The sequence below is a fragment of the Mesoplodon bidens genome, assembly GCF_964165515.1.
Source record: "Mesoplodon bidens genome assembly, chromosome: X".
Taxonomy (NCBI): domain Eukaryota; kingdom Metazoa; phylum Chordata; class Mammalia; order Artiodactyla; family Ziphiidae; genus Mesoplodon; species Mesoplodon bidens.
Window position 1 is genome coordinate 84,284,614 of NC_138163.1, and position 13,289 is coordinate 84,297,902.

Sequence of the window (13,289 nt, forward strand, 5' to 3'; positions counted from 1 at the left end):
TTCCCAATCCTTACAATCCTTACACAAACCTTACTCAGATTCCTGAGGACACAGCCTGGTTTACAGTCCTTGATCTTAAAGATGATTTCTTCTGTATAAGTGTTCACTTTGATTCTCAATTCTTTTTTGCTTTTGAATGGACTGACCCAGACACTAATGAAACCAAATAATATACCTGGGCTGTCCTTCCTCAGGCATTCCGGGACAGCCCACACCTGTTTGGCAATGCCCTAGCTAAGGAACTAAGGGAACTAAAATGAGAGACAGGGGCATTATTACAATATGTAGATGACTTCCTTATCTGCAGCCCCTCAAAGGAAGCCTCAGACCAAAACACTGTACAGATCCTTAACTTCCTGGGCTCAAGGGGATAGAAAGTATCCCCATGGAAAGCCCAAATTTCCTCCCAGTGAGTCACTTATGTGGGACACGTTCTAAGCCCAGGGAAGTGCAACCTTGCAACCCAGCATAAGCAAGCAATCCTCCATTTACAACCAACACGTACAAAGAAACAGCTCAGAACCTTCTTAGGAACGGCTGGGTTTTGCAGGATTTGGATCACCGCATTTGGTCTCATGGCAAAACCATTGTATGAGGCTCTGAAGGGACCAGACATGGAACCTCTAGGTTGGACAGGAAATTTACAAAGAGCATTTGATCAGATTAAGACTGCCCTGACTAGCACCCCAGTGTAGGGATCCCAGATCTTAACAAGCCCTTTACTCTATTCACCTCAGGAAAACAGGGAATAGCCCTGGGAGTTCTCATCCAAAAAGTAGGGCCAATTCCATGGCCACTGGCATGTCTCTCAAAGCAACTGGACTCAGTGGCCTCAGGATGGCCAGACTGTCTGAGAGCTGTGGCAGCCACAGCCCTGCTAGTTGAAGAGGCCACAAAACTCATCATGGGTCAATGCCTGGAATTATTAACCCCACACCAGGTACAGGTGTTATTAGAAATTAAGGGACATCAATGGCTGACTGGAGGCCACCTCACAAAATATCAGGCCCTCCTTCTCAACTCTCCCGAAGTAACTGTTAAAGTATGTCAAACCTTAAATCCAGCCACCCTTATGCCAATAGAAAACCCAGAGGTATTAGCTCATTCTTGTACTGAGACTATCGAACAGGTATACTCTAGCAGACCTGACCTTAGGGACCAGCCCCTCGAGGAACCTGATGCTGTCCGGTTTACAGACAGAAGTAGTTACATACATGACGGCAACCGGAAAGCAGGGTATGCCATAGTAGATTTACATGGGATCATAGAGGCTGGTGCCCTGCCTCCCCAGACCTTGGCACTAAAAGCTGAGCTTATAGCCCTAGCTCGAGTTTTAAGGCTAGGAAAAGACAAGAGGATCAATATCTATATGTATTCTAAGTATGCATGTTTGGTGTTACATGCACATGCTGCCATTTGGAAACATAAGGGACTCACGACAGCACAGGGCTCCCCAATCCAGCACTGCCAGGAGATCTTAGAACTCCTAGAGACAGTACAAGACCCTAAGGACGTGGCAGTTATCCACTGTAAGGAACATCAGAAGGGGAATGTGGACATAGTAAAAGGAAATAACCGGCCAACAAAACAGCAAAGAGTGCAGCTCTTAAAACCCCTTCAACTCAGGCTGCCTTTCTTCCCCAGGTACCAACCCCCAGCCTGCTTTCGCCACCCCAGTATACAGACAAAGAAGTAAAGTGGGCTAAAACTAAGGGATACCAAAAGGGCCCCACTGGATGGTGGATTAAAGAACAAACAGTAACACTGCCCAGAGCATTACAATGGAAAAGTTTAAAATCACTCCATGACTCTTCTCATCTGGGGAGAGATGCTTTGACTAGCCTGGTGGAAAAAGTTTTTTCTGGCGTAGGCCTTTCTCAAACTATCTTAGAAGTCACGAATGCCTGTAATATATGCTACCATAACAACCCAGGGAAAAAACTTAGGCCCCCACCCCTCCTTCAGCCCATCCAAAAAAGAGGAACTTATCTGGGAGAAGACTGGCAAAAAGGCTTTACCCAGATACCATCCTCCCAGGGACATAAATACCTCCTGGTTTTTATAGACACTTTCACCAGGTGGGGAGAAACCTTTCCAACAAGGACTGAGAGAGCTCAGGAAGTAATAAAGCCTTTATTAAAAGAAATAAACCCTCAGTTTGGGCTTCCATGGTCTTACAAAGTGATAATGGCCCCTATTTTGGCTAAGATAACACAACAAATCTCTACTGCCCTAGGCATTTGCTACCATCTCCACGCTGCCTGGAGGCCTCAATCATCAGGAAAAGTAGAAAGGGCAAACCAAACTTTAAAAAGAATTCTGGCTAAGCTTTGTCAAGAGACATCAGAACCTTGGACAAAGCTTTTACCCATAGCCCTCCTGAGAATCAGGGTGGCACCTAAAACAGGAATAAAGCTCAGCCCCTTTGAAATGACTTATGGCAGGCCCTTTTTATCCTTTGATATTCTGGTGGACACCGAAAACAGTGAGCTTATTAAGTACCTAATTAATCTGGGACTAGTCCAAAAGGCAATTGCAGAATATGGAAATCAGGTTTTGCTGGGCTCCAGCCAGAAAACGGGCCCCATTCAGGTTCGGCCAGGAGATGTGTCCTCTGAAAACATGGAGGGAAGGGTCCCCCTCTGATCAATTACTGCCTAAGTGGAAGGGGCCTTACCAGGTCCTTCTCAGCACTACTACTTCAGTAAAACTACAGGGGATCACTAGTTGGGTAAACCTTTCTAGAATTAAACCTACCCCATCCCCCTGAGTCTTCACAGGGCACAGAGGACCTTGGACAGCCAGAAGAGTCTTACCACTCCGGGTACTTGGGGACCAGCTCACCTGCCAGTAGACCAGACCTCAGGGGCCGCAACCAAGACCATTTTGTCCCTGGTCTCCTCCTGATGCGGACGACTGGCCAGAGTGCCCCGACTGGGTAAGGAACAAGAGACTTTATTGACCTCTTTCCCATTCCCTCTCTCTTTCCTCTTTTCAACCCCTCCTGTCTTACCCTTTTTTCTTCTGTCCTAGTCCTGGACACAGGAGTCTGGTTGAAGGGCCTCAGCCTGATCTGAGGGTCAGAGCCTGATCACCTCCAGTGAGCAGAGAATTCTAATTCTGCTCTGGTATCTGGTATCTGGTTTCTGGTTTCTGGTAGGGCCGAGTTCCCATCCTCCCTTCCTGGAAGCCCAGGGAAATGTCCCCGTAGTGCCTGGGCATCTGCAGGTGGCAGGAGACCTCCATAAGGCCACCCCTTTTGTTCCTCTCCTCCTTCCCCTCTTCTTTCAACCTGGCCTCGTTTCCTCCCTTTGAAAGCTTTGAAGACCTGAGATATTTCTGTTTACTCTGTTAGTACTCAGATCTGAAGTTTTGTGTCTCTGTAGGAGGTTTTCTGAGAAACTGCAATCTGGTATTTAAGGGAGTGCCTGATTAGGACAGCCAGGGCTGTGTGTGTTTTATACTTTGTGTTCTGTGTTGTGATTTGTGATGGCCATTCTGCCTTGTGAAATGGGAAATTCTGGTTCTGTTAAGCTATGAGATCTCTGGTTGTGTTTGTACGTCTGTGTGCATTATATATATGTCCTTACCTTATGGTAAGGTATTATCAAATACCTTTATCAAAGGTATTATCAAATACCTTTGATAATACCTTTAGGATGGTATTATCAAAATTTGTCAGTGAGGGCCTCCCTGGTGGCGCAGTGGTTGAGAGTCCGCCTGCCGATGTGGGGGATACGGGTTCGTGCCCCGGTCCGGGAGGGTCCCATATGCCGTGGAGCGGCTGGGCCCATGAGCCATGGCCGCTGAGCCTGCGCATCCGGAGCCTGTGCTCCGCAACGGGAGAGGCCACAACAGTGAGAGGCCCGCGTACCGCAAAAAAAAAAAAAAAAATTTGTCAGTGAGCTCTACTTAATTGGCTTAGAGGAAGTTAAGTGCTTATATAAATTCTGAAAAATATAGAATGTAACTGGCCAGAATTAATTTCAGGTTCACGTGAACTGGAAAATATTCAGCAATAAATTAATACCTGGTATTAATGTTTAAGTTTGTTGATCTAATTAATATAGACATGTCTTTATAGAGTCATCAACATTAACTGTAATACCTTTATTGTGCCTAGGTTTAATATAAGCTAAATAAAATCTTGTTATATCTGTTATAAATTTGTCAGCAAGGAAAGTAACTCAATGTGAAGAAACTTCTAAGGAAAGAAAATGCAAATGAGAGAAGAGCTTTGGGTGAACTTTTTAGGAATAATTATGTTTTAGGAATTGTCTATCTAAAAATAACCTCTCCAGATATTTGACAATTTGAAAGTTAGAATTGTGCTAAAAGAAGTTAAGTGATGGAAGGTTTGTGGAAAGTGGACCCCAAGAAAAGAGTTTTGTGCATGGTCAGAACTGGATAAGTTTAGAATAAATTTAATTGAGTAAATGAATTTTAAAAGTAAACTGGTACAAAACTTGAATTTGGGGCTTCCCTGGTGGCGCAGTGGTTGAGAATCTGAGAATCTGCCTGCCAATGCAGGGGACACGGGTTCGAGCCCTGGTCTGGGAAGATCCCACATGCCACGGAGCAGCTGGGCCCGTGAGCCACAATTACTGAGCCTGCGTGTCTGGAGCCTGTGCTCGGCAACTAGAGAGGCCGTGATAGTGAGAGGCCCACGCACCACGATGAAGAGTGGCCCCCGCTTGCCACAACTAGAGAAAGCCCTCCCACAGAAACGAAGACCCAACACAGCCATAAATAAATAAATAAATAAATTTAAATCACATGGGCTTCTAAAAAGACCTCTGCTTAAAAAGAAAAAAAAACTTGAATTTGACTTTTCTTTCTATTAAGAGGACAAGTTTTCTTAAAATGTTGAACTGCCTTTGATAACAGATTTTAAGTTTCTTTAAAGTAATCTGTTCTGCATTTGCCTTTGAAATCTCTTATTGTTACTTTGGCTAAGTAGAATAAATATTGTTTCACAGTGACCTATGATCCTATCAGACTGAGTGTTCTAAACCCTTTTGATATTTTTCTGACAAATTTCCCAAATATCAAATTTTAATTACAGTTCCTTTGACCTCCAGCTAACTTTGAGATGCTTTAGAAGGCCCATGAGGCATCTCAGAGAGAAATATTTAATTAGTATGTTAAATTACATGCAGAGCATTATTACATGAGTGATAATAAACCTTCTAAAAATATTATATGGTAAATGTTATTAATATAGTCTAGGAATTATACGGAGTTCCTAAAAATCTGATATGTCCTGGTAAAATGTTATTAGTCATAATTCTAGTTATTATCTGAAAGTGTTGTATGTCACAGCAGTAACCAAGTTACTTTGTCAATTGCATTGTAATCAGATTTAAACGTGCCTTCTTAAGTGTTTTGTCATTGTAGACAGTTATGGTTTCATTCTGATGCCTTTGTAAAAATGCTTCCTCTTCAAGAAGATTTATAGAAAGGACTTTTGGATAAATACAAGTTTCTGACTTTCAGACCATAATGCTGAATTGGGTAAGAAATTAAAGAATCTTAATGAAAAACCTGATGGCTTCATAAAAAGTTAACAAGAGGATTAGTTACTGAGTGAACTGGTGAATATGGTTATAACTTTTATGGTTTCTATCTGAAACATTACTAGCTTTATAACCAGTGTTTTCCAGATATAAAGAATCCCTTCCCCTCAAACTAGTTATGACTTACAGCAATTTGGTAAATTACACCTTTATAAGCAGAATTGAAATATTTCTCTTTTCTCTCTACCTGACCCCTCCAGAGATTGGAAACTCTTAGATTCCCAGCTGCTTTACCAGATAAATTAGGAAGGCCCCCTCCTAACAGGTGCAGGAATCTGAAGGTATTTTGTGGACCTCAAAAAAGGGAGGAAATCACTTAAATCTGTAAGGCAAAATCTGTGATGAGCCCTTGGCATGGCTTTCCTGGTCCAGGGAAGCCTTTTATGAATTAATCAGACTTACTTTGCAGACAAATTAATCTTGATTTGACTATATTTAATATAATGAGGGTAATTTTATTTTATTTTTTATTTTTTAAATTTAATTTTATTTATTTTTTATACAGCAGATTCTTATTAGTCATCAATTTTATACACATCAGTGTATACATGTCAATCCCAATCGCCCAGTTCAGCACACCACCATCCCCACCCCCCCGTGGCTTTCCCCCCTTGGTGTCCATACATTTGTTCTCTACATTTGTGTCAATGAGGGTAATTTTAGAAAGAAAGAGATGTTTCAGTGGACATCAAAATCTAATTTTGTCTGTATTCACTAAGATTCACTTCTCAGATAGTTCCTTGCTGTTATATTATACTGTTTGTAAAGTTTAATTGAACTATTAAAAGGACACTCTAAGTTTATTTCTGAAGCTTATCTCAGTAACCTATCTTTCAATAAAAATCAAATGTCCCATGACCTGCAACCAGGAGAATGTGCATACTGGAAAAGACATAAGTTAAAGGACTATCTCCAACCTGGACGGAAGGACCCTTATCAGGTACTCTTAACTAGCTCATGCACAGTGAAACTGAAGGGAATTGACTCTTGCATTAATTTCCACTCACAAAGGGCCCCTGCACTGGACTAGCCTACGGAGAGTGCGGCTGACCTCAAAATCACCTTAAAACAATGCTCAAACAAAGGAGAAACTACACTCATACCAGGATGAGAAGAAGACAACAGCAGAAGTAGACAGGTTGCCCAAGATCTTGGACCTGACTCATATGATCATTTATAATGTTTTCTTGACTTCTTGGACCCTTGCATATGAATCAAATGTTTTCCCATCATGGGCAGGATCCTTTGCTTGCTTTAAAAAAATCAATCCAATTGTTGGGTTTGTGGCCAATTACCTGTGCCTAGTACTCCTGTGTTACCTTGGTGGATTTCTCCACTTGAAGGCTCTAATTGGTTGGCTCTTAGAAAATTTATTCTAGAAGAAAGAAATTATAGTCCTGTTTAGGCCACTAGTGATATTACTAGGTGGGATCCCCTCACCTAGCCAATTAATAATACCTGCTCCGACTCTGGCCATAAATATGAATTTTCCTCATTACTCAGGCTCAATCAGAGCAACAACCAAAATTTCAGCCAAGGAATAATACCTCCCACAATTATAGCATGGATTTATGTAGTTAACAACAGGCTATGGTAATTTAAGTTTAAAGGCTCCTCTATATTGGGGACAATTAAATCCATACTAGGGATAACCAGCCTAGTAACACTAGGAAACTGGGCTGGGTGCCTTATGGACAATGCCAATACATAATTTCCCTTAAAGATAAGGATCGGTACAGAACAGAGTAAGTCAGACGACCTGGGATATACTGGGTTGCACCTAATGTAAGTTCTCGACTTATATTGTTACTTATGACCTTACCAATCTGCTAGCTATATTGTGTTTTATATTGCCTGTTTTACAAAATTGTTGTTTGTTACATTACCAAATGTGTGACTGAGCCTCTGATAAAATGATGATATATAGTTTCATGTAAGATCAATGATGGTAATGATGTAAATCTAGATATGGGAAGAAGCAACAACAGCGAATATTTTCCTGGACCATAAGAGACTAGTAAGATAGGTGGTCCAGAGACTTTTGGCTACTGTGAATAAGGCTTAGTCTAGTAATAGTGCACTGAGTGACCCAGCAGTGAAGTCTTCGCCAGACCTGGGAATGAGCATTCCTGGCACCATGGGATGAAATGGTCATGAAATGCCCCCCAAACCATGGTCATATTTATGACCCTGAAGGGGCTCTGCCAACTGAAAATTGACACTTGCCATCTGCTTCTGCAAGGATTAGGTCAATGGGCACAGCAGCCACTGACCTTCAACACCCCCTGAAAGGAGCTCAGGGTGGAGATCAGGAATGAGGCACTCTGTGCTCTGGGAAAAACTGGCAGAACAGGTCTTCAGATAGTTAGATAATTTTCAGGAGAAGCTTTTATGACCCCAAGTTATTGCATCTTCTCATATCTAAAAAAGCACTAAAATCATTAACGGTGACATCTGCTTTGGCCATTAAGGAGAGAAATGCAACTGAAAGTCAAAATGGAGTAGCTGTGGCTCAGACATCCAAGGAAATAACTAGGTGACACTATGGGTGTGATTTCAGACAAGTCAAGTCCTTGTATTGCTAAGAACTTGAGTTTTCTGAGCTGTGTCAGACTTGGATGCCACCAGCCAATCTCAAAACAATGTCTGCTGGCAGTTGGTAACTGCAACCTTACTTTAAAGGTGTCCTCTTGTAACTATTACATTTTTAGACAATGAAATTGCTTTAGATCATACATTAACAAAAAGAAGAAACATGTATGATGACCAATAGCACCTGTTATCTATGTGTAAATACCACATTAAAAGTTAAAACCTACTTAGAGCTGCAATGAACATTTTGGTACATGTCTCTTTTGGAATTATGGTTTTCTCAGGGTATATGCCCAGTAGTGGGATTGCTGGGTCATATGGTAGTTCTATTTGTAGTTTTTTAAGGAACCTCCATACCGTTCTCCATAGTGGCTGTACCAATTCACATTCCCACCAGCAGTGCAAGAGTGTTCCCTTTTCTCCACACCCTCTCCAGCATTTATTGTTTCTAGATTCCTTGATGATGGCCATTCTGACTGGTGTGAGATGATATCTCATTGTAGTTTTGATTTGCATTTCTCTAATGATTAATGATGTTGAGCATTCTTTCATGTGTTTGTTGGCAGTCTGTATATCTTCTTTGGAGAAATGCCTATTTAAGTCTTCTGCCCATTTTTGGATTGGGTTGTCTGTTTTTTTGCTATTGAGCTGCATGAGCTGTTTATAAATTTTGGAGATTAATCCTTTGTCAGTTGCTTCATTTGCAAATATTTTCTCCCATTCTGAGGGTTGTCTTTTGGTCTTCTTTATGGTTTCCTTTGCTGTGCAAAAGCTTTGAAGTTTCATTAGGTCCCATTTGTTTATCTTTGTTTTTATTTCCATTTCTCTAGGAGGTGGGTCCAAAAGGATCTTGCTGTGATTTATGTCATAGAGTGTTCTAAAGAGACATGTACCAAAATGTTCATTGCAGCTCTATTCACAATAGCCCGGAGCTGGAAACAACCTAAGTGTCCATCATCGGATGAATGGATAAAGAAGATGTGGCACATATATACAATGGAATATTACTCAGCCATAAAAAGAAACGAAACTGAGCTATTTGTAATGAGGTGGATAGACCTAGAGTCTGTCATACAGAGTGAAGTTAGTCAGAAAGAGAAAGACAAATACCGTATGCTAACACATATATACGGAATTAAAAAAAAAATGTCATGAAGAACCTAGGGGTAAAACGAGAATAAAGACACAGACCTACTTGAGAATGGACTTGAGGATATGGGGAGGGGGAAGGGTAAGCTGTGACAAAGCGAAAGAGAGGCATGGACATATATACACTACCAAACGTAAGGTAGATAGATAGTGGGAAGCAGCCGCAGAGCACAGGGAGATCAGCTCGGTGCTTTGTGACCGCCTGGAGGGGTGGGATGGGGAGGGTGGGAGGGAGGGAGATGCATGAGGGAAGGGATGTGGGAACAGATGTATATGTATGACTGATTCACTTTGTTATAAAGCAGAAACTAATTAAAAAAAAAAAAAAAAAACCTACTTAGATAAAACTAGACAACTGGTCACCTGGCTACAAGGCTCCCCAAAGCACCAGGTCCAGACTGGGTTTCAGGCTTATTCTCCTGAAAAGAAGTGAGATTTATTTTGTCTATTAAAATTCCAGTTGTCACTCCTCCAACTACTTTTAATTTGGTCTGTTACACCAAAATGGCAGACCAAGCAACCGAGATTTTAATCATACGAGACTAAGATGCAGGACTTGGAACTCAGAAATATTTCCAATTCAGTGTCTATTCTCCAAACTGAGGCAGCACTATGCCCCATTTTAACAGGAAGATGCCAGAGCCGTCGTTGCCCAGTTCCCTGAATTAAAACTGAGCAGGACTTTGTGGGGCTCCAGAGTACAAACCCTTTCTGTGTCCCCTGTTTCCTGTTTGTAGGATATAGACTTCATTCAGCCTCCTAGACCTTCCCTGAGTTCCAAAAGGCAGATTCAAACAGTTTCTAATCAGGGAAGGGAAGGGATGCAGAAACGGGAGGATCAGTCAAATGGTGGTGCAGCCTTGGGGCAGGGTCCTGGTTCCTCCTCAAGGAATATGCATAACAATATCTTTGAGTTCTTCTGCAGAACTGGGGCCCCCACTCAGGTGGAGGATGGTAACTTCAGGCTGAGCACAAGATTCCTGGAGCACCACCCTGTTACCATGACACAAACCAATCAGAAGAAAGTCACACACCCTGCAGTCCACATCCCAAATTTTGCCTTCCGTTTCTGGGCCTGGTGATGACCATCCTGTTAGGCCTCTTGTTTGGCCCCTGTCTCTTTCAACTGCTTACAAGGTTCATCTCCAACAGGGTCCAACAGTTTCAAGCTAAATTGTTACTACAAGGGTGAATGCCAGTTTCCCTGGTTTGGGGCACAGAATACCTCGATTTAGATCAGGTGGAGAGAGACTTCTACTCTACTAGGCAGGACTATGCCCACTCTCAGCAGGAAGTAGTTACAGAAGAAACAGACCTCCACCCCGATTCCCAAGAAGTATCTTGAGTATGAAGTCTCAGGAGGGAATTGTTAGAGGAAACACTGACTGAAACTGCCCACCCTGACCAGCACTACAATAACCATTTGCATGAGTTATTTTATGACAGGAGGTCCTGGTAAGGAACATGGAACTAACAAGCCACCACCAATAGGAAGAATTCGGGAAACGTCAAAAGGAGACACCAGTCCATATGTCCTACCAACCTCCCAGAATCCTCCTCACTGGAATTCAGCTTGGCTGACTGATGCGTGTGCCACCAGGAAGGACCCTGAGTCAGAATGATTGGCCAGAGACAACCTGAAAACTAACCCCACCATCATAAAACCTGAGACTGTGAACCACATGGAAGAGCAGTCCTCCTGGGTTCCCTTGACTTCCTGGTCTCCACCCAAGTGCCCTTTCCCAATAAAGTCTCCTGCTTTTTCAGCACAGTGTCTCCTTGGACAATTCACTTCCGAGTGTTAGACGAGCCCACTCTCAGGCCCTGGAAGGGGTCCCCCTTCCTGCAACAAGTCCAGATGGATGATCAAGCCTCTTTAGGACCTGAAGCTCTTATTCAAAAAGGACAAAGAAACATCACAGATCCAAGAATGCAACAACTCCAGCTTCAAATGATGCTACGCCAGGGATTTCAACCCATCCCACCTGACAAAGGGGACCATCAACACCTGCTGGACAAGGTTGTTGCTTCCTTCTACCCCCCACTCTCCACCTCTGTCAACAATCCCAAGACCCTTATGTCTGACAGATAGTAAGGAGATCTGGACCCACAGGTAGGGACAACACCCAAGCTCAGCTTGAAGCAGTTACATAAGATGGACCGTTGGTTCCTCTGCCTCTTAAAAGATTTTTAGGGTCCCAGACTCCTTGAGAGGGGAATGTTACAGCAGGCAGTAGCTAGATATGAGCAGAGAAATGGAGGCAGGGGCCTAATGGCAGGAAATCACACATCTTGTAAACAGTGAGGGTCCATGGGCAGACATCACAAGAATATACAATGGCAAAAAGACAGCCTCTTCAATAACTGGTGCTGGGAAAACTGGACAGCTACATGGAAAAGAATGAAATTAGAATACTCCCTAACATCATACACAAAAATAAACTCAAAATGGATTAAAGACCTAAATGTAAGGCCAGACACTATCAAACTCTTAGAGGAAAACATAGGCAGAACACTCTATGACATAAATCACAGCAAGATCCTTTTTGACCCATCTCCTAGAGAAATGGAAATAAAAATAAAATTAAGCAAATGGGACCTAATGAAACTTTTGCACAGCAAAGAAAACCATAAACAAGACGAAAAGACAACCCTCAGAATGGGAGAAAATATTTGCAAATGAAGCAACGGACAAAGGATTAAACTCCAACATCTACAAGCAGCTCATGCAGCTCAATATGAAGAAAACAAACAACCCAATCCAAAAATGGGCAAAGACCTACATAGACATTTCTCCAAAGAAGATATAGATTGCCAACTAACACATGAAAGAATGCTCAACATCACTAATCATTAGATAAGTGCAAATCAAAACTACAATGAGGTATCACCTCACACCACTCAGAATGGCTACCATCAAAAAATCTACCAACAAATGCTGGAGGGGGTGTGGAGAAAAGGGAACCCTCTTGCACTGTTGGTGGGAATGTAAATTGATACAGCCACTATGGAGAACAGTATGGAGGTTCCTTAAAACACTACAAATAGAACTAGAACTACCATACGACCCAGCAATCCCACTCCTGGGCATATACCCTGAGAAAACCATAATTCAAAGAGTCATGTACCACAATGTTCATTGCAGCTCTATTCACAATAGCCAGGACATGGAAGCAACCTAAGTGTTCATCAACAGATGAATGGATAAAGAAGATGTGGCACATATATACAATGGAATATTACTCAGCCATAAAAAGAAACGAAATTGAGATATTTGTAGTGAGGTGGATGGACCTAGAGTCTGTCATAGAGTGAAGTACGTCAGAAAGAGAAAAACAAATACCGTATGCTAACACATATATGTGGAATAAAAAAAAATAGTTCCAAAGAATCTAGGGGCAGTACAGGAATAAAGATACAGACGTAGAGAACGGACTTGAGGACACGGGGAGGGGGAAGGGTAAGCTGGGACGAAGTGAGAGAGTGGCATGGACATATATACACTACCAAATGTAAGGTAGATAGCTAGTGGGAAGCAGCCGCATAGCAGAGGGAGATCAGCTCGGTGCTTTGTGACCACCTAGAGGGGTGGGAGAGGGAGAATGGGAGGGAGATGCAAGAGGGAGGAGATATGGGGATATATGTATACGTATAGCTGATTGACTTTGTTGTACAGCAGAAACACACCAATGTGGAGCGATTATACTCCAATAAAGATGTTAAAAAAAAAAAAGCAGGAACCTCCAGACTGACAGGAAACCACACGTTTTGGGTGATAAGTGTCCTGGAAGCAGACAAAGAAAGTTGGGGAAAGACAGGAACCTCCTATGTCCGAATGTGACCTGTTGCTCATTATGCTCTCATTACAATAAAATTAGCCTGACAGATGAGAAGTACCCATCATGCACTGACAACATGATACTTCTGATCTAAGCCAAATAAGAACAGAAATCCCTCCTACCCTCGGGAAGA